Source organism: Quercus lobata, chromosome 1 (assembly GCF_001633185.2).
Source record: "Quercus lobata isolate SW786 chromosome 1, ValleyOak3.0 Primary Assembly, whole genome shotgun sequence".
NCBI lineage: Eukaryota > Viridiplantae > Streptophyta > Magnoliopsida > Fagales > Fagaceae > Quercus > Quercus lobata.
In genome coordinates this window covers 31,337,537-31,355,573 of record NC_044904.1, presented here as the reverse complement: position 1 = coordinate 31,355,573, position 18,037 = coordinate 31,337,537, and the positions used below count along the sequence as shown (strand labels likewise).

At 37.0% G+C, this 18,037-nt stretch overlaps 1 pseudogene; it reads left to right on the top strand.

The window, feature by feature from the left end:
* The first annotated feature begins 1,901 nt into the window (after positions 1-1,901).
* On the top strand, positions 1,902-16,655 carry LOC115952502 (annotated as a pseudogene).
* Positions 16,656-18,037: the final 1,382 nt, after the last annotated feature.

Sequence of the window (18,037 nt, the reverse complement as noted above, 5' to 3'; positions counted from 1 at the left end):
TTAGGGAAGGGCCCCACAATGTCTAAGCCCCACTGAGTAAAAAACCATGGGCTAGACAGAGGATTTTGACATTGGTCACACTTTTTTATGTACTCTTGTGCTTCTTTTTGCATATTGGACCACCAATATCCCTAAGAAAGGGCCCGGTAAGACAAGGATTTGCATCCTGTATGGCTCCTACAAATCCCTTCATGCAACTCTTCTAGGAGTTGCTCCATTACTTCAAGATGGATGCATAGCAAATATGGCCTCGAAAAAGAGTGCTTGTACAGCTTTTGGTCCTCGGACAGCCAAAATCGAGGAGCCTTTCTTTGCACTTTGTCAGCCTTCCTCTTCTCCTCGGGCAAGATGTCATTCCTAAGGAATAGGACAATAGGATCCATCCAACTAGGTCCCTCCCTAAGTTGATGAACCTAGACCCTCTCCCTCTTCATCATGGTAGGATTGCATAGATCTTCGACCAAGATGACCTGAAGTAGACTCTGGGCTGAGGAGGTTGCAAGAGTGGCAAGGGAATCAACATGCGTATTTCTACTTCTAGGGATTTGGTGTAAGGAAAATAAGTCAAATCTTGATTGCAAGTGCTTAGCCAGGTTCAGGTACTCTTGCATTCTTATATCCCCGACTTCTAATTTTCCCTTTACCTGGCCTATAACTAACCTTGGATCTGAAAACATCTCCACTACTTTTCCTCCCATTTTCTATACTATAGCCATTTCCATCAGCAAAGTCTCATATTCGGCCTCATTGTTCATGGCGAGAAGCCTAACCTTAAGGATTTTCAATGATGATCCTTTCAGGAGATACTACAACCAGCCCCACTCCTGATCCCCTTTGGTTTGCTATGCCGTCAACATACAACTTCCAAGATAGAGGCTCCTATAAGGAAACCATCTCAACTGATTTTCCATCCATGCTTGGCCTTTCACCATTTTCTTCAAATGAAAGCTCAGCAAATTTAGCTACTAAATCGGCGAGGACCTGGCCCTTTATAGACGTGTGAGACATGTATTCAATATCAAAGGCTCCTAGGATCATTACCCATTTTGCAACCGTCCCTGTGTAATTAGCTTTCCAAAGCAGTGATCGGAGAGGGAGTTGGGTTAGCACCACAACAGTATGAGCCTGGAAGTAATGTAGGAGTTTCTGTGTAGCATGCACTACTGCCAAGATGGCCCTTTCTAGTGGTAAGTAGCGAACCTCTGCCTCATGTGATGATTTGCTCACAAAATAAACTGGTCTCTATACCCTATTATCATCCCGCACCAGTACCAACCTTAGTGCATGTGAGGCTATAGTAATGTAAGCGAACAAAACCTTATCCTCCTCAAGTTTAGACATAATAGGTGGCCGAGAAAGATATTCCTTCAGTTGCTGGAAGGCCGATGAACACTTCTCCGTCCATTCGAATCCCTTCCATTTATGCAAAAACTGGAAGAAAGGCCTACACCTATTTGCCGACTGAGAAATGAATTGATTCAAAGCGGTAGTCATTTCTGTCAACTTCTGGACCTCTTTGGGATTCCGAGGAGGCCACAGGTCGTTGATTGCTCTAATCTGATCTGGATCAACTTCAATTTCATGGTGGGTAATCATATAACCTAAAAACTTGCCCGAGCCTACCCCAAAAGAACACTTCGTGGCGTTGAGGCATAGTTTGTGTCTCCTTAGTATCTCAAAAATATCTCCGAGATCATTTATGTGCTCAGACTCCACCTTACTCTTTACCACCATATCGTCTATGTGGACCTCAATATTTTTGCCTAGTTGTGGTTCAAACATCCTGGTCATCATTCTTTGATAAGTAAACCCTGCATTCTTCAGTCCAAAGGGCATCACTTTGTAATGATAATTCTCTATGGGAGTAACAAAAGAAGTCTTCTTTTGTTCACCCAGAGCCAATGGTATCTAGTGATATCCTTGGAAAGCATCCAAGAAGCTCATCCGGGGATGGCCTACGATTGCATCCACCTGCTGATCTATCTGAGGCAGAGGGAAAGGATCCTTTGGGCAAGCCTTATTTAAATCCTTGAAGTCTACACACACCCGCCATTTCCCACTTTTCTTCTTTACCACCACCGTGTTGGCTAACCATTCAGGGTAAAACACCTCCTTGATGGCCCCAACCCGCTTAAGTTTAAGCATTTCTTCTTAGACAACATCAAAATGTTCTTTGGATGAGCGCCGAGTTGGTTGCCTTTTAAGGACTACAAATGGATTGACATTTAAATGGTGACAAATGAAGTCTGGATCCACCCTAGGGGTCTCGTAAGTACTCCATGCAAATACATCAATATTTTTTTGAGAAAATCTACCAATTCTTCCTTCTCCCGAGGAGACAGCTGAACTCTAACCTGGAAGAATTTTTCCTCGTTGTTGCCAATAACAACTTTTTCCAGTTGCTCGCACTTAGCCCCTTCTACCATGGCCTTTGTAGACAACACTGGCACATTTGATTGCTATAAGTCTTACTCGGCGGAAACCAAGGATTCACCTTCAGCTTGATGTCTAATTGCGGCCACCAAGCACTGCCTAGCCATAGATTTGCTTCTAACTAGCTCCTCGATCCGTTCCCCCAGTGGGTACTTCACTTTCAAGTGAAGGGTGGAAGACACGGCTCCCATGGTGTGAAGTCAAGGTCTTGCCACAATAGAAGTATAGGGGGAGTAGGCATCTACTATGATGAAGTTCACTTCCACTACTTCTGACCCTGCCTGAACAGGCAGCCTAATCTGGCCCCTCGGAAAGACAATCTTCCCATCAAATCCTATCAGAAGGGAGTCATTGCAGGTTAGGTCCTCGGGCCTCAACTTCAGTCCCCTAAATAAATCAGGATACATGATCTCTGCATCGCTGCCTTGGTCTACCGGTACCCTCTTCACATCATACCCTCCTATCCTGAGAATAACTACTAGGGCATTATCGTGCGGCCGCAAGGTCCCAACTTTGTTCTCATTGAAAAAGCTCAGAATTGGTCAGACCCCCCACCCTACTTCTCTTTGAATCAGGGAGCGAGTTTTCAACAAATGGTTGAGCTATAGACAACACCTTAGATGGCCGAGAACCAGTCCTTCCTAGAGCAGTAAGAATGACATTAATTGCACCTAAAGGTGGTCTTGTAGAAATGTCTCTATGAGCTCCCGACCCTGCTTGACCATCATGCCCGCTGGGTTGATACATGAATTGCTTCAACTTTCCAATTTTGACCAACTGCTCTAAGTGACTCCACAACGTCTTGCAATCTTCAATAGTGTGCCCTTGCTCTTGGTGGTATTGGCAGTGAAGGCTTTGGTTGCACTTTGTGGGGTCTCCTCCCATCTTGTTTGGCCATTGAAAGTATGGCTCATTCTTAATTTTCTCCAGGATTTGGTGTATTGGCTCTCGGAACATGATGTTGACTATCTGATTAGTAGTAGATCCAGAGTGCCTTGTAAAATCTCTTCGAGGTCAGTTGTTATTGTACCTATTCGACTTAAAATCCCTCCTATCCTAAGGGACCACTTTGGCTTTCCCCTTTCCTTATTGCTGGTCCTCCTCAACCCGTTTATACTCATCAATACGATCTATAAGCTAACACACACAATTTCCTGGTCAGAGACTTTCTCAGATCATGCTCGGTAGGCAAGCCGACCTTGAAAGCCCTTATAGCCATGTCATGAAAGTCCCCTTCTATCTTGTTGAACATCTACCAATATCTGTCGGAATACGTCTTCAGGGTTTCCCCTTCTCGCATTGTCATAGATAGCAAGGAATCTAAGGACCGAGGAACCCTACTACAAGTTACAAAACGAGCCCCCAAGGCCCTAGTAAGCTCCTTGAAGGAGTTAATAGAACCTTCTTTCAAACCGTCAAACCATCTCATTGCTGCAGGCCCCAAACTGGATGGAAACACTTTACACATCAAGGCTTCATTCTTGGAGTGGATGGCCATTTTCTAGTTAAAGTGGCTAACATGTTTCACAGGGTCTGTTCTACCATTATACATGGTGAATGTTGGCTGAGTGAACTGTCGAGGAAGCTTTCCCCCCCTTCAATTCTACTCATAAACGGTGATTTAGAGATCTGGTTAAGAGCCCTGCTCATAGCATCATTGCTCGTACCTTTGCGAGATGGACGCTTACTCCTCCGCTTGTAATGACGGTCCTCATCATACGAATAAGACTCACTAGGGGGAGTCCTGGACCTAGACCTATAGCTACCATCTCTATTATCATCAGAGAAGGGGTTAAAGTCTGAGGGAGTTCTTCTCTGCGGTTCGCAGCGTAGTTTCCTATGAAAACGATCAATCTCCAACTGCATGCTTCTGGTATTTTCCTCATAAGAGATATAATTCTCGCCTCAAGACTGGCTCCTGCTAGTATTCGTGGTGTGCACATTAACTTCGCGGTCCTACCTTCGCTTAAGGTTGAGGAACTGGTCCTGACGTTGGGAACCAATGGACTCCTCCCAGTCTTGCCCTAATCCTACCATGGTTAGACACTAGCCTCACTGAAGGTCAAGTCTTCCCACAGACAGCGCCAATTATAATGACTGGTTTTTGGCTCCTAAGCCTAAATGATGAATGGGTTAAGACCCAAAGAGCCCCATACAATGAATTTGTAGAGAGTGGACTTAAAAGCTAAGCCTTAATGAATCAGGCAACACACACAATGGAACAGGGATATTAAGATAGCAAAGAAAGACAATTTTTTAGCAAGGAAATCCTTCCTCGGCAATGATTCTTGAATTTAGTTCTTTTGGACTTGGATACAATTTCAGCTCTTATTGCTACAATGTGTTCTCTACAGATTTTTCCAATCCTCTCTCCCTAGAGGGTCTCCTACATTATATAACTCCTTTTAGATGATCTTGGCCCTCCATTTGTTGATTGTCCAGGCCACCACTTAAGTGCTTGTCCTATCAGACACCTTACCAAGCTCCTTGTGAGTTGGGGTAGCCAAGGCATTACTGTTTAGGGATCTTCTCCACATAAATGTAGCCAGGAGGTTTGGTGGGATGCATTAAATGTGGTGGTAGCCAGTATCTCTTCAGTCATGTCAGGGCTAACCCTTTCCCTGAAACTCTTTCTCTACAGTATGACCTCTTTGTTGGATAAATACATATGAATGTACCCAGCAGAAAATTAATGGATTTACTTCTTTCGCAATTGATAACATGCACTATGTTAGTTTTAGAATTTAAGAATAAGATAGTGTACTTTGGTGCAGTGAAATTCAAAACCAAAGATCAGAAATTCTTGAGAATACTTTTAATCTTCACTCCAATTCCACTTGATGCCCAAGAAATGTGGTCTCTCAATCAGTTATATGTGTATGTTCTAGAGAGAATGAATGAATGTCTAACACTCACATACATACCATTTCATGTTCATGCTGTTGTACCAAAATTCTGTATGTTTCTCTTCTAATAACTGATTATTTAATTAGGCATGCTTTTTGAGCCTTTCCAATTGGACTTTAGTATGTGGTTTGGAGTGGGACCAAAAGGGAACAAATAAGACACTAGCTCCAATGGGCCTTGGGCTTTTTTGTCAACTCTTGACAAGTCCAAAGTTACCATTAATTATATTTAATACCGCTATATAAATATAATTGCACTCTAGGCCTTATTAATAAATTATATCCCAAGACTTTATTATACATGCAACTCCTTCATAAAATATTCGTAGTAATACAAAGTCATGAATGAAGATTGCCACTTTGTAGATTACTACATCTTAATTCTTGAGTATCTAGTTTAATTCTTTTAAGTTATTCATCATATATTTATGAAATCCAATTTCATAAATATATACTTTAGTAATTCCTTACTAAAGTGGTTAGGCCTAACTCTCTAAATAATTGAACTCATTAAACTTATCTCAAGGGAATATTTTATATCTACGTTAAGAGACTATGAATCCCATCTTGATATGTTCCATCAACACTAAATGTGGTTGCTCAACATACTAAGGTTTTGACCGTTACTTTAGATCTTACTCCTAATATATCAAAACAACCTACACTTCATGATCAGGTCTATTATTCTCTCAGGATTAGGAGTTCATGTAAATAGAAGTCGTGAGATTTATTATTCAATTGATAGTCATTTGGAGAATAATAAATCTCACAGCAATCCAGTTCAATATATTTTATCTCTTAAAACATATCAACACATCAACTAGAAGTCTCCACTTCCATGATCAAGACAAATCATCTTAGTTGATATGTTATAGTCTTCGCAGATGAAATGCCTAATTTTATCACCGACTACAAACTAAAATTCTAAGTTTACAAAGAACTTGTGACTTATATTTTCTGTGACTAAATTACATAAATCACATACTATGCATCTCATGGATTATATGATAAAATCCAAATATTTATGTTACCATTATTTCAGAAAATAATAAAGCAACTTTATTAATCACAATATTAAGTCATACATAGCATCATATAATAGAATTTAAGGGCATTAATCCTAATACTCCTCTGAGAACGTGCCATTGACGTGGCCTTACTATCTGAGTGTGTGAATTCCTCGACACGATAATGGACTCCTCAGCCATGGATACGACACGTGGCACAAATACATTATTTAAATTCTTGTGCCCCACACATGGTATAGTGTCAACAAGTTTGAGAATACTTAAAGAGCATTCACATTATCTTATTTTAAACTATATTTAATTAAAATATCAATATCAATTTTAATTTTAATTTTTTAATTATGTTTCTTTATATACAACAAACACCATTCACCTTCTTCCTATCTCCTCGAAATACATAAAGAAATAAAGAAAAATTAAATGTAATATGAATAGTGGCAATGTAAATTTACATGGTTATTGTAGTAATAATGTATTTTTACATAACTTTACATGGATTGATGAGAGTGAATTTTAGGTTTGATTGACTAAAATGTAAGAGCATTTACATCCGTTTTCTACAAAAAATTTCATTTTACCATCTCAAAAGCTATTTTATCATTTATACCATATCATTTTGTAATACGCCCAGCGTCCCAACTTTCATTTTACCATTTAGCACATCAAAATAATATATATTATACAATAAAAGATATAATATTATCTATCACTCCTTTCTAATTTCTGTCTCTCTGTCACTTTCTCAACCACACCTCCACATAGCAACCACTATGACCCCAAACCCACCACAATCCCAGCAAATGCCAACCCTCAAACCAACCATAAACCCAGCCACAAACCATTAAAAAAAGGTGAAAAACACCTTTTAGTCCCTACATTTTCAGGAAATTCCCATTTTAGTCCCAACATTTTATTTTTACCGCTTTTAGTCCCTATCCTGAAAAACACTTCTCATTTTGGTCCCTGCCGTTACATCAGAAACGAAGAAAGCTGACGTGGTAAACGGCAGGAATAAATAATACTAAATTAATATCCACATGGCCTAAATTAATAATAAAAAATGTTTTTTGGCATTAAAAAATGCCACATCAGCATCTAAATTAAAAAAATTAATTTATTAATTTTAACTAAATAAAAAAAATTAAAAATAGAATTAAAAACTAAAAATTATATGAATTGAGATCTAAGTGTGTCTTGAATAAGAATAACAAGAACACAAACTCAGATCCAAGAACACAAACCCAGAAATTAAAAAAAAGAAAAAAAAAAAAAAAAAAGCTTGTGCTTCATCTCCCACTTCATCTTCTGCCGCAACACCAAGGCATGTTCTTTGCTCTCGGCCTCATAATCTCCCAATTTGTCAACGAGCTCATCAAAACCTCCGTACAGCAAGCTCGACCCAAAACCTGTGCTCTTCTCGAGATGTGCGACTCGCATGGCTAGCCTTTGAGTCACTCTCAGTACATGTTCTTCTTCTCCGTTTACTTCTTGCTCATGACCTGTAAAGGGAATGGGCTGTTTCACATGACGAGCAAGTGGGCCATGCATTTCTGGCTTTGGTCTATGGCATTTCTCACCATGTATTTCGAGGGTGTATTTGGGTTACCACACAATTGCTCAGGTCTTTGCTGGGGCTATTTTGGGAGCTTTTCTTGGGGCGGTGTGGTTTTGGTTTGTGAATTCTGTGCTCATTGTTTACTTTCCGGCTATTGAGGAAAGCGCGTTTGGGAAGATGTTCTATGTCAAGGACACATCTCAATTTTTTTCCCTTTGGTTTGTGATTTTTTATTTATTTAAATTTCTGGGTTTGTGTTCTTGTTATTCTTGTTCAAGACACACTTCGATCTCAATTCATATGATTTTTAGTTTTTAATTTTTTAATTTATTTAAAATTAATAAATTAATTTTTTTTAATTTAGATGCTAACGTGGCATTTTTTAATGCCAAAAAACATTTTTTTTAATTAATTTAGGCCACATGGATATTAATTTAGTATTATTTATTCCTACCATTTGCCACATTAGCTTTCTACGTTTCTAATGTAACAGCAGGGACCAAAATAGGAAGCGTTTTTCAGAATAGGGACTAAAAATGGTAAAAATAAAATGTAGGGACTAAAATGGGAATTGCCTGAAAATGTAGGGACTAAAAGGTGCTTTTCGCCTTAAAAAAACTATAAAAAAAAACCTAGTCACCACCACGCAGCAACAATCATGACACCAAACCCACACCACATAGCAACCACCATGACCAAAAACCCACCACAAACCCAGCAAATATCCAAGAACAAACCAACCAAAAAACCAACCATAAACCCAGCTACAAGCCCATTAAAAAATAACCAAACAAATCTGGCACCACCAAGCCCCCACCATGCCCACTGCCCTTTGCCCACCATCGCCACTGCCACCACCACGGTACCACGAACCCACATTAGCCACCACCACCATCAATCACCCATTCCCACCACCACAGAAACCCTCTACCACCACAAACAGCAAATACAAAGAAACCCACCCCACCCACGACCAAATCCATCACCATACCTATGCCAATCTCGCCATTGCAAACCATGTCGCAAACCCACGAACACACCGCCGCAAGCCACCATACCACACTGATCTTGCCACAAAAATTACCTAGAAAAAGGGCGCTGAAAGAGTGAGAGAGATAAGAGCCGAAAAAATACCCAGAAAAATGGCGCCAAAAAAATACCCAAAAAATACCCACCATATCAAGCTCACGCATTCGTTGGAGCATGCTTCAGCCAACAACGATGCCGGAAGAATGAGGGAGGCGAGAGCGAGTCAGAGAGTGAGAAAGGTGGAGACGAGAAGACAGATAAAGAAAGAGAGAGTTGAGAAAGAAAAAGGAGACCATCTCAGCCAAAGAAAGAGAAGACAAAGGGGAGAGAGAGAGAATAAAATGGATTAAAAAACAAAATACAATAGTGCTATATTGCCATCATACATTTAGGATGACACTGTAGCACAATTGCAAATTATTTTGCAATTGCAAGACTGGGTAATGGAGGGTTTTGGGGCTCTGATACTAAATATTACTAACATATGGCATTTGCAAGACCCAATGTAAATGCTCTAATACATTTTTTATTATACAAGTACTGATGTGAGCGCTCTTTTACACAAAATCCAAACACATGATTGAAGAACTCCATCAAAACTTCTTTCGACGTCCTCCAAATTTCATATGTCTAGAGATTCATATGCTCCAAACACGTAGCATAAAAACTACAATATGAGTCTGAGAAAACTACCTATCTCTTTCTTATGTGAATAAAACACCCTATGATTATCTATTTAATAATGTACACTAGTAATATTAAGTTTTTAAGGTCAAGTTTGTAAGGATAAGCTCTAGTTACCTTTAGTTTTCCCTATCGATGCTTTAGGGCTCTATGTAGGAAAAATAAAGAAATCTATAAAAAATAGACGCAAAAGGAATTCATAATAATCATCCCAAGGCACATTGTTAACACATTAGAGGTTGAATTAGCATTTTTGTGGGGCTTAAGACATAAGCCACTCATTTGCCAAAACATTTTTTATTATATATATATATATATTTTTTTTTTTGTGCTTTCAGTAACATCCTAGGTCATCTATTTTAAACAATTGACCTAACACTAAACACGGAGAAAAGAAAGAAAGAAAGGAAATATTAACGAAGAATTCTTGATGTGAAAACACAGAGACAAAGGGCGGATCTTTGAATAGGAAAAAAAGTGGATCCGTAGGGTCCCAAATGAATTGGTTTATTAGAAAAAAGCCTTATTCTTTGGAAGATCTGTCACTTGTCTAGTACTGCACAGTTCCACTTTGCAAGAACTTCGAATCATTCTCTTGAAGCTCATCCTTTTCATCATAAATGATCTGCTTGCCCTGAAATGACCTAGTAGGAAATCCCAATTCATTGGGCCTTTTGATACAATCAAATAGGCCCTAAGGGCGCCATATTGTAGGAGCCCAAACTATGTGATTGAATAAATCCTCCTCTATCTGTTGCGGGTCGAGAACTCCTTCTCGTTCCCCTTCTTCTTCAAACTCCAATTCATATTGTTCATAGAGAAATCTCTGATTAACGATAGAACAAGATCTAGTTTGCATCATATCTAAGGGATTCCTTGGTTTGGGCCGAAGAAGCAATGTCATTCGATCATTATCAAATTGAATGCAATCTTTTTCTGTTCGTGAGGATCCCACCAAGGCGCCTTCTACTTCTAATAGGCCATGAACTAGATCAGAATCATTCTCAACGAGGATAACACATTAGAGGTTGAATTGGCATTTTCATGGGGCTCAAGACATAAGCCACTCATTTGCCAAAACAATTTTTTTTTTTTTTTGTGTGCTTTCAATAACATCCTGGGTCATCTATTTTAAACAATTGGCCTACCCACTAAACACACAAAAAAAAAAGAAAAAAAAAAAGGAAATATTAGCGAAGGATATCAAATTCAAGTTTAAAAAAACAGAAGAAAAGAAGAAGAAGAAAATTAATGATATTGCACAAGAGAAATGATATTTCGGTATTTTTATAAAAGAAAACTTATATAAAATGTTTTAGCACCAATTTCAAGGCATGGGTCATATAAAAGTCAACTATCATTGAGGTGAAGTGAAATGAAAGGACGATGAAATAACATTATTCTACTTAGCTAAAATAAAATAAAAATAAATAATTAACATCATTCTGGAATAAAAGATCATGGATTAGCATCATCCTAGAATATATCGAATTAGAGAATTCTTATCAAGAATGATAAAAATGCTAAAACCACCAACACACAAAAATACTCATTATATCGAAGCTTTCAAATGCCAAAAATTTTGACACTCAGCTACTATGTTAAACTAATTTTTTTTTTTTTATTTATTCCAACTCTCTTTTTCCCTCTCTTTTTTATTTTTCTCTTCTTTCTTCTCTCTCCTCTCTCATTTCCCTTTTTTCTCTTTCCCGTGGCTTTTGTTTCTCCTTGTTTCACAGCTCAAGGCTGAACCTCCATGGACAATCTCCACAAGCACGCCGCCACTCACCACCACCTTCACCGTGAGAATCTCAAGGCCAAACTCTCTCTTCTCTTAAGCTCTTTCTATTTTCCTTCTTTTTTTTTTTTTTTGGCTCCCTGTTTGATCAGTGGGTTTGGGAATTGAAATTCCCTGCAATTTCCTTCTCTATATAAACTATCATATTATCTGCCAAAAGCTTATTCTATATTACGAAGTCTTGTTTTTAACAACTTCATAGCTGAGAAAGCTCGTTCTGTAGTTGTGTAGAAATTGGAAGGGTCAACACAAGACGAATAAGTCTTGTATGGATACTTTATGTCTCTAGGTTGATATGGACCCGCTATGAGATAAGTTTCATCTTGTTCATTGACAGGGAATTCATATATTTGTTTATGTGCTCTTGGATCACGGTCTATACCTTTAGATTCAATTCTTGAACATTTGGAGGGACGCTCATTAGGCATTGAAGTATCAACATTTGTTTCTACAGAAGTCCTAAGTTCTGAATGACTAGTATCTTTTTTCTTAAAGAATGCATCAATTTTTTGTCATTTGCTCATTATTTGACACCTAATTTCAATCCCCCCAAAAAAAAAAAAAAAAAATCAATTCAACAAATGATAAACTAATGTATAATGTAATGATTGAAAAACAAATACCTAAACTCTATGACAGACAAACTCACGGCCCTCACCCCAATTTCCTTCCATAGATTAATTTTTTTTTTAATAATTTACTTACACAATGCAAGCCCCACCCGGCCCCCACTCAAGGGACAAGACAAACAACACAAAAGCCAAAAGGGAAAAGGCTGGTCTGAGTCTCAGTGTCAATGGATCAAATAATAAAGAATACAATAACATATTTCATATTTGATATTTCTATTCAAGTATCAATATTTAGTTCAGTACTTCAGTTGTAGATAAAAAGAGAGAGAAGTTAAATAAAGAATGAATGAGATGCCTTGAGGAATTGAGGTGAGGGCTTGAGCCGTTGAGGCAATGAAGGCTAGTTTAATAGGTTGGTGGAGGCAGCAGCATCATGATGAGTTGGTGGAGGTAGTGGCATCACGGCGAGCCGGTGGGGTTTCTAAGGCATTCAGGAAGAGGCGTGAGCCGGTGAGCTTGACACTATTGGAGTTGGAGGCGTGAACTAAGAAGGTAAAAAACTAAGGCTGAGGCGTGAAGATTTTTTCATTTGTTCTCTCTTTTAGATTGTTCAGACAATGAGTTTTTTTTTTTTTTTTTTTTTTTTTTTTGGCGGTGAGGATTGAATGCCTTTTGTTTTTGTTTAATTAAGTATTTTAGATTTTGGATTCGGGCTGGGCTGGAAGTGTTATGGCTTAGAAAAGAATAATTTTGTTTGATTAGGGAATTGGGGCTGGCTAGTGGCGCTGGATGTGGGCCAAGTTTTTTGCTTAGTTTGAAGTTGTATTGGACTAAAAGTCTAGAACTCTAGAAAAATGGTTGAGAATAATATGGGGTGGGGGGGGGGGGCATGTAATTTTTTACATACTTTAGTGGAAATTTGAAAATTTTTGGGGGGGCCATGGTCCCCCCAAGGAGCCAAGTGGCGTTGCCCCTGGTGGTGGTGGCTTGGGTTTTTTGATGTTGGCAGTGGTTGGAAGTGGCCGTAAGTGGTGGCTTGGGTGTTTTTGTTTGGTAGAAGAGATAAATAGAGAAAGAGAGAGGAAGAGATGCAAAGACTAAAAAAGAATAAAGAAATTGTATTTTAATAAAGTGGTAAAAAATATAAAACCTTTGATGTTAGGTATATTATAAAGCTGGATGTTAAAATAGATAAGATAGTGTTTCAAGATGTTAAATGCTATATTTTTTAACATTCTTGATGTGAATGCTCTTACCGACGGGTATATTATTAAGAAAAAAGTATTTGTTTTAAATAAGTAAGAAGGATAAAGAATTAAGTTAATACTTCAAAAAAAAAATGGATTAAGTTAATAGGAATAAGTCATAACTAAGTAATCGTCGATTGTTTTTCTAAAAAAAAGAAAAAAAAAAAGAAAAGAAAAAGAAAAGTAATCCTCAATGGTGATGGTCCAGAATGACACATTTATAATAATAATAAAAAAGGGAAAATTACATTTTTTCCACCTGTGGTTTGCCTGAAAAACACTTTATCTACTTGTGGTTTAAAAATTGACACTTTACTCATCTGAGGTAAACTCTGTTTGTTTTCAATTACCCATCTCTGTTAAAAACATGAGGAAATTTGTATTTTTACTATCTTTTTATGTCTTTCTCCTCTCAAAACATAAAAAACTAAAAAAATTAATAGAAAAGAAAATCTAAAAGTTAGGTTTTGTAAAAATTAAAACCTAATTTTTAGATCTTTTTTCTTTGACCTTTGAAGGAATTCATTGTCCCATGTTTGAAGTCTAAGAGTCTTCATGTTTTGGAGAATACACGCTTCAAGGATCTTGCGTCAATATCTTCAATCATGTATGAGATAAGGAAATACTCGAGGACCTTCCTAGTCATTGAATTGTGGTCATGCTTTGATAACCAAGATTTGAATGTGGATTCAAAGTATTTGAACTCGAAATACATGGGTTAATATTTATCCTCTGCTTCAAATATACTATCAATGGATAGCCTTACAATCTGATAGTTAGCGATATTGTCTTTGAAGGCCTTAATAGCATATTGATTTGAATTGGGAACTCCCTTCTCTCTAGACACACGTGCCCAGAATCGAAGCAAATGCAAACTTTGTCCTCCGTCTTTTTGGCCTGGAATTCAGATCACTTCAAAATGGAGACTCTTAGGGTGCGTTTGTTTCGACTTCAAATGAATTCCGGAAATCAATTTCCGGAAAATGGAGCGTTTGGCTGTGACGGAAAATATTATTTTCCGGAAATGAATTTCCTGTTGACCGAAATTTGAAGCCTTGACCACGGAAATGAAAATCTGCCTTCATTTTCACTTCAATTGATTTCCGTGGCTTGCAAAACGCAGAGAGAGGGAGAGAAAAAACAGAAAACACAACACGCGAGCTTGAAAGAAAGAACAAAAAAAAAACAATCTACCTCACACCCAGTGCTCCGATCCGGCGAACGATTCGGCGAACGAGCGTTTGAAGTCGATTCAAACGCACCCCAAATGGCGATCGAACCTCACACCCAGAGCGCCACGAAGATCGCGCCGTCGCGAGATCGCGCAGTTGATCGCGATCTCGCCTTCGACCGAGATCGCGATCGACGGCGCGATCTCGCGAAGCGTGGATCGCGATCTCGCGAAGCGTCGATCGCGATCTCGCGCCGTCGCGAGATCGCGATCGACGGCGCGATCTCGCGAAGCGTCGATCGCGAGATCGCGCCGTCGCCGTTGATCGCGATCTCGCGCCGTCGCCGTCGCCGTTGATCGCGAGATCGTTGATGATTTTTTTTGGATTTGTGTTTTCCTTCTTCTTTTCCAAACACCAGAAAATATTTTCCGGAAAATTTTTTGAAATGCAACCAAACACATGGAAACATTTTCCTTTTCCGGAAATTAGCATTTCCGGAAAATATGTATTTTCCGGAAAACGATTTCCAGCAACCAAACACAGCCTTAGACTTTTTTTTTTCTTTTTTTAAGAAAAACAATTGACGATTACTTAGTTATGACTTATTCCTATTAACGACTCTTAGACTTCAACTTCAAGTATGGGAGAATAAATTCCTTCAAAGGTTAGAGAAAAAATATCTAAAAGTTAGATTTTAATTTTTATAAAACCTAGCTTTTAGATCTTTTTCTCTCTTGATTTTTTAGTTTTTTTTATTTTATTTTTTTTTAATGTTTTGAGAGGAAAAAGACATAAAATGATATTAAAAATACAAATTTACCCATTTTTTTAAATTAGATGTGTAACGGGAGACAAACCAGAATTACCTCAACCAAATAAAGTATCAATTTTTAAATCATAGATAGACAAAATATTTTTTAAATAAAAAATATTAGGTAAAGTGTAATTTCTGATAATAAAAAATTCTGTAAGAGCATCCGTAGCAGATGTTTCAAAAATTATGCCATTTTACCACATTAAATGCCTACTTTATTATTTTACCACATCATTTTATAACATCCTATTTATCAGATGTTTTATAATTCAATTTTATACATTAAAATAATATTTACTACTCATCAACATAATAAACAAACAATAAATAATATACCACACATCTTCCGTACTGTGGCAAATTTGTTACGGTATTGTTCAATGTTGCAAAAAAAAATCCATATCTCACATCTGCTAAATGGGCTCAAATTGAGTTTGATGTGAGATATGTGTCAAATATTTAGCATTTGGCACATATTCCACATCTACTGTGGGTGCTCAAACTTACCCATTTTAGCTCTTCAATAACGTGGGACTAGTTTTGACTAGACAAAGGTATCTACAATTAAATAATAATAAAAAAAAGTAGGAAAGAGGACAGGCAGAACAAATAACATTATTTTTAAATGGTAACAACGAACAATCACAACGTTCACAAAAAATAAAAAAAGTGCCTTGGGAATTGGGATGATTATCAATTAAATTCATGATAATTTTAGTTGTTGAGGTCCATGAGGATAAAAATCATGGCAGAAATTAACGAATGAGATAAAAACATCGGTTTAAGACATATTTTTTAAAACTTTTTATAGAAAAAAAGGTAATTAATTTTTTGATAATTTTTTATATTTCTCATAAAAATTATATCAAAACATTGTTAAAGTAACTACCACGCACCTTTGGTGCAATGATCATTTTATAAGTATAAGTGCTTATGGAGTATGGGGGGCAAAAGTCAAGATTCAAGTTTTTAAGAGGGAACTTCATACACATATACACTTAGATTAGATTAGAGTAGAATTTCTATCTTGTATATATATATATATATATATATATAAACTTTTCTAAAATAGTTCATTAACAATACCTTAAGGGCACATTTTAACTAGGTCGAAAATTTTTAGGATAAAACTTTAATATATTTCATTACACAAGGTAATTTAAATTCCACCATTAAATTCAAACAATTTACATGTTTTAGTCATGCAAACAAAGAATGATATGAGGTGCATTTGCATATTTATTAAAGAGGAATTTGATGAGCCTCACTATACTAGAAAATAACGAAAGTAAAAAAATAAATGTTTCTTTAATTGATAGATATGTAACTCCCTAAAAAAAGCTGATCGATTATTTTTATTTTTAAAAAAGTAAAAAATTTGACCTTAACCAATGTATTGAAATACTCATTAACCTGACCATGCTAGTATAAAGAATGTCACAAGGGTACGTGTTAATGTGTATTTAATGCTCTATTAATGTTTCTAAAAAAAAAAACTCTATTAACTAATATATTTTTTTATACATTTTTAAAAGATAAAATCAAATTATGCACAAATGTCGAAAGAAGCAGACATAATCACAATAAATTTTTGCATACAAGTTAATGAATTATTAACAAGTATATTTTCTTTTTTGATAAATATGCATTATAATGTATAATTGTGCATTTATTATTCCTTGAGGTATGTGGAAAAGACCAATGCCACAAAGACACCACCAGATGAGTTGAGCCAGAAGATATCTCCCAATGCCTTAAGTGTATGGGGAACGTAGGAGCCTCGGTTCGAGCTCAGGGGGAGGGATAAGATGTTTGGGTTTGTATGGTTAGGCATTTTGGGAGCCTAAAAGAGCATTTGTAAAACCTAAAATTTCATTTCGTAATAGCAACTCTTCATAGCATTTTTACAAACACTCATTTTAAACCAAAAACATTGTTTTGAAACAACTTATTCAAACACACCATTTATGTCACACTTCTAAGTTCTAACCATTTTTTTTTAATTTTATTTTTTAAATGCCATCTATAGATATATGAGTTTAAATTCAGTTCGGAACTGGCGTAAAACACTGCTTTTATGCAAGCCAATGAAAATATGCCACATCGTTATTTGACTTATTCTTGTGTTTCATCTCTCTTCTCTCACGGATCCACTCATCTTCTTCTTCTTTAGATTTTCTTTCGCCGTTCCCTCTGTTAACTCTTTCTTCTCGCCTTTTTTTTTTTTTTTTTCATTTCCATGCCATCAAATCCATTGCTTTCCTTCTCTTGTGTACTCATCTTCCCTGCATTGATCCATGCATCAACACAATGGCAGTGGGCATTAAATCTGAAAGTTTCAGATAGAAACAAGTTGATGGAAAAGAAAAGTAACACCAAAAATTATTTTGGTTGAAGTTTGCATTTTGGCCGGTATTCACCGAAACACACTAAAATAACTGAAACATATCATAATGGGCCGAAATTTGTTCTAGAATTTGCTCTAATGGGTTTTTTTTGTTTATTGCTATGAATGTGTCAGAGGAACTACTCTACATTCTAATTCTTTGCTTCTTTGTTTGTTTGGGTTCACAGTCTTAAAAATTAGAATAAAGTATGCCTATTTGGTAGTTTTAGAGTACCAATGTGAGTGACTGTGATACTACTTTCTTTTTTTGGATTTTATTTATTTATGGGATAATTATAAATAACCCACCTGTGGTTTGGGAAAAAATTACTTTGCTTACCCGTGGTTTGAAAAGTGTCACTTAACCCACCTGAGGTATGTTCCGTTTGTTTTCTGTAACCTACCTCAGTTAA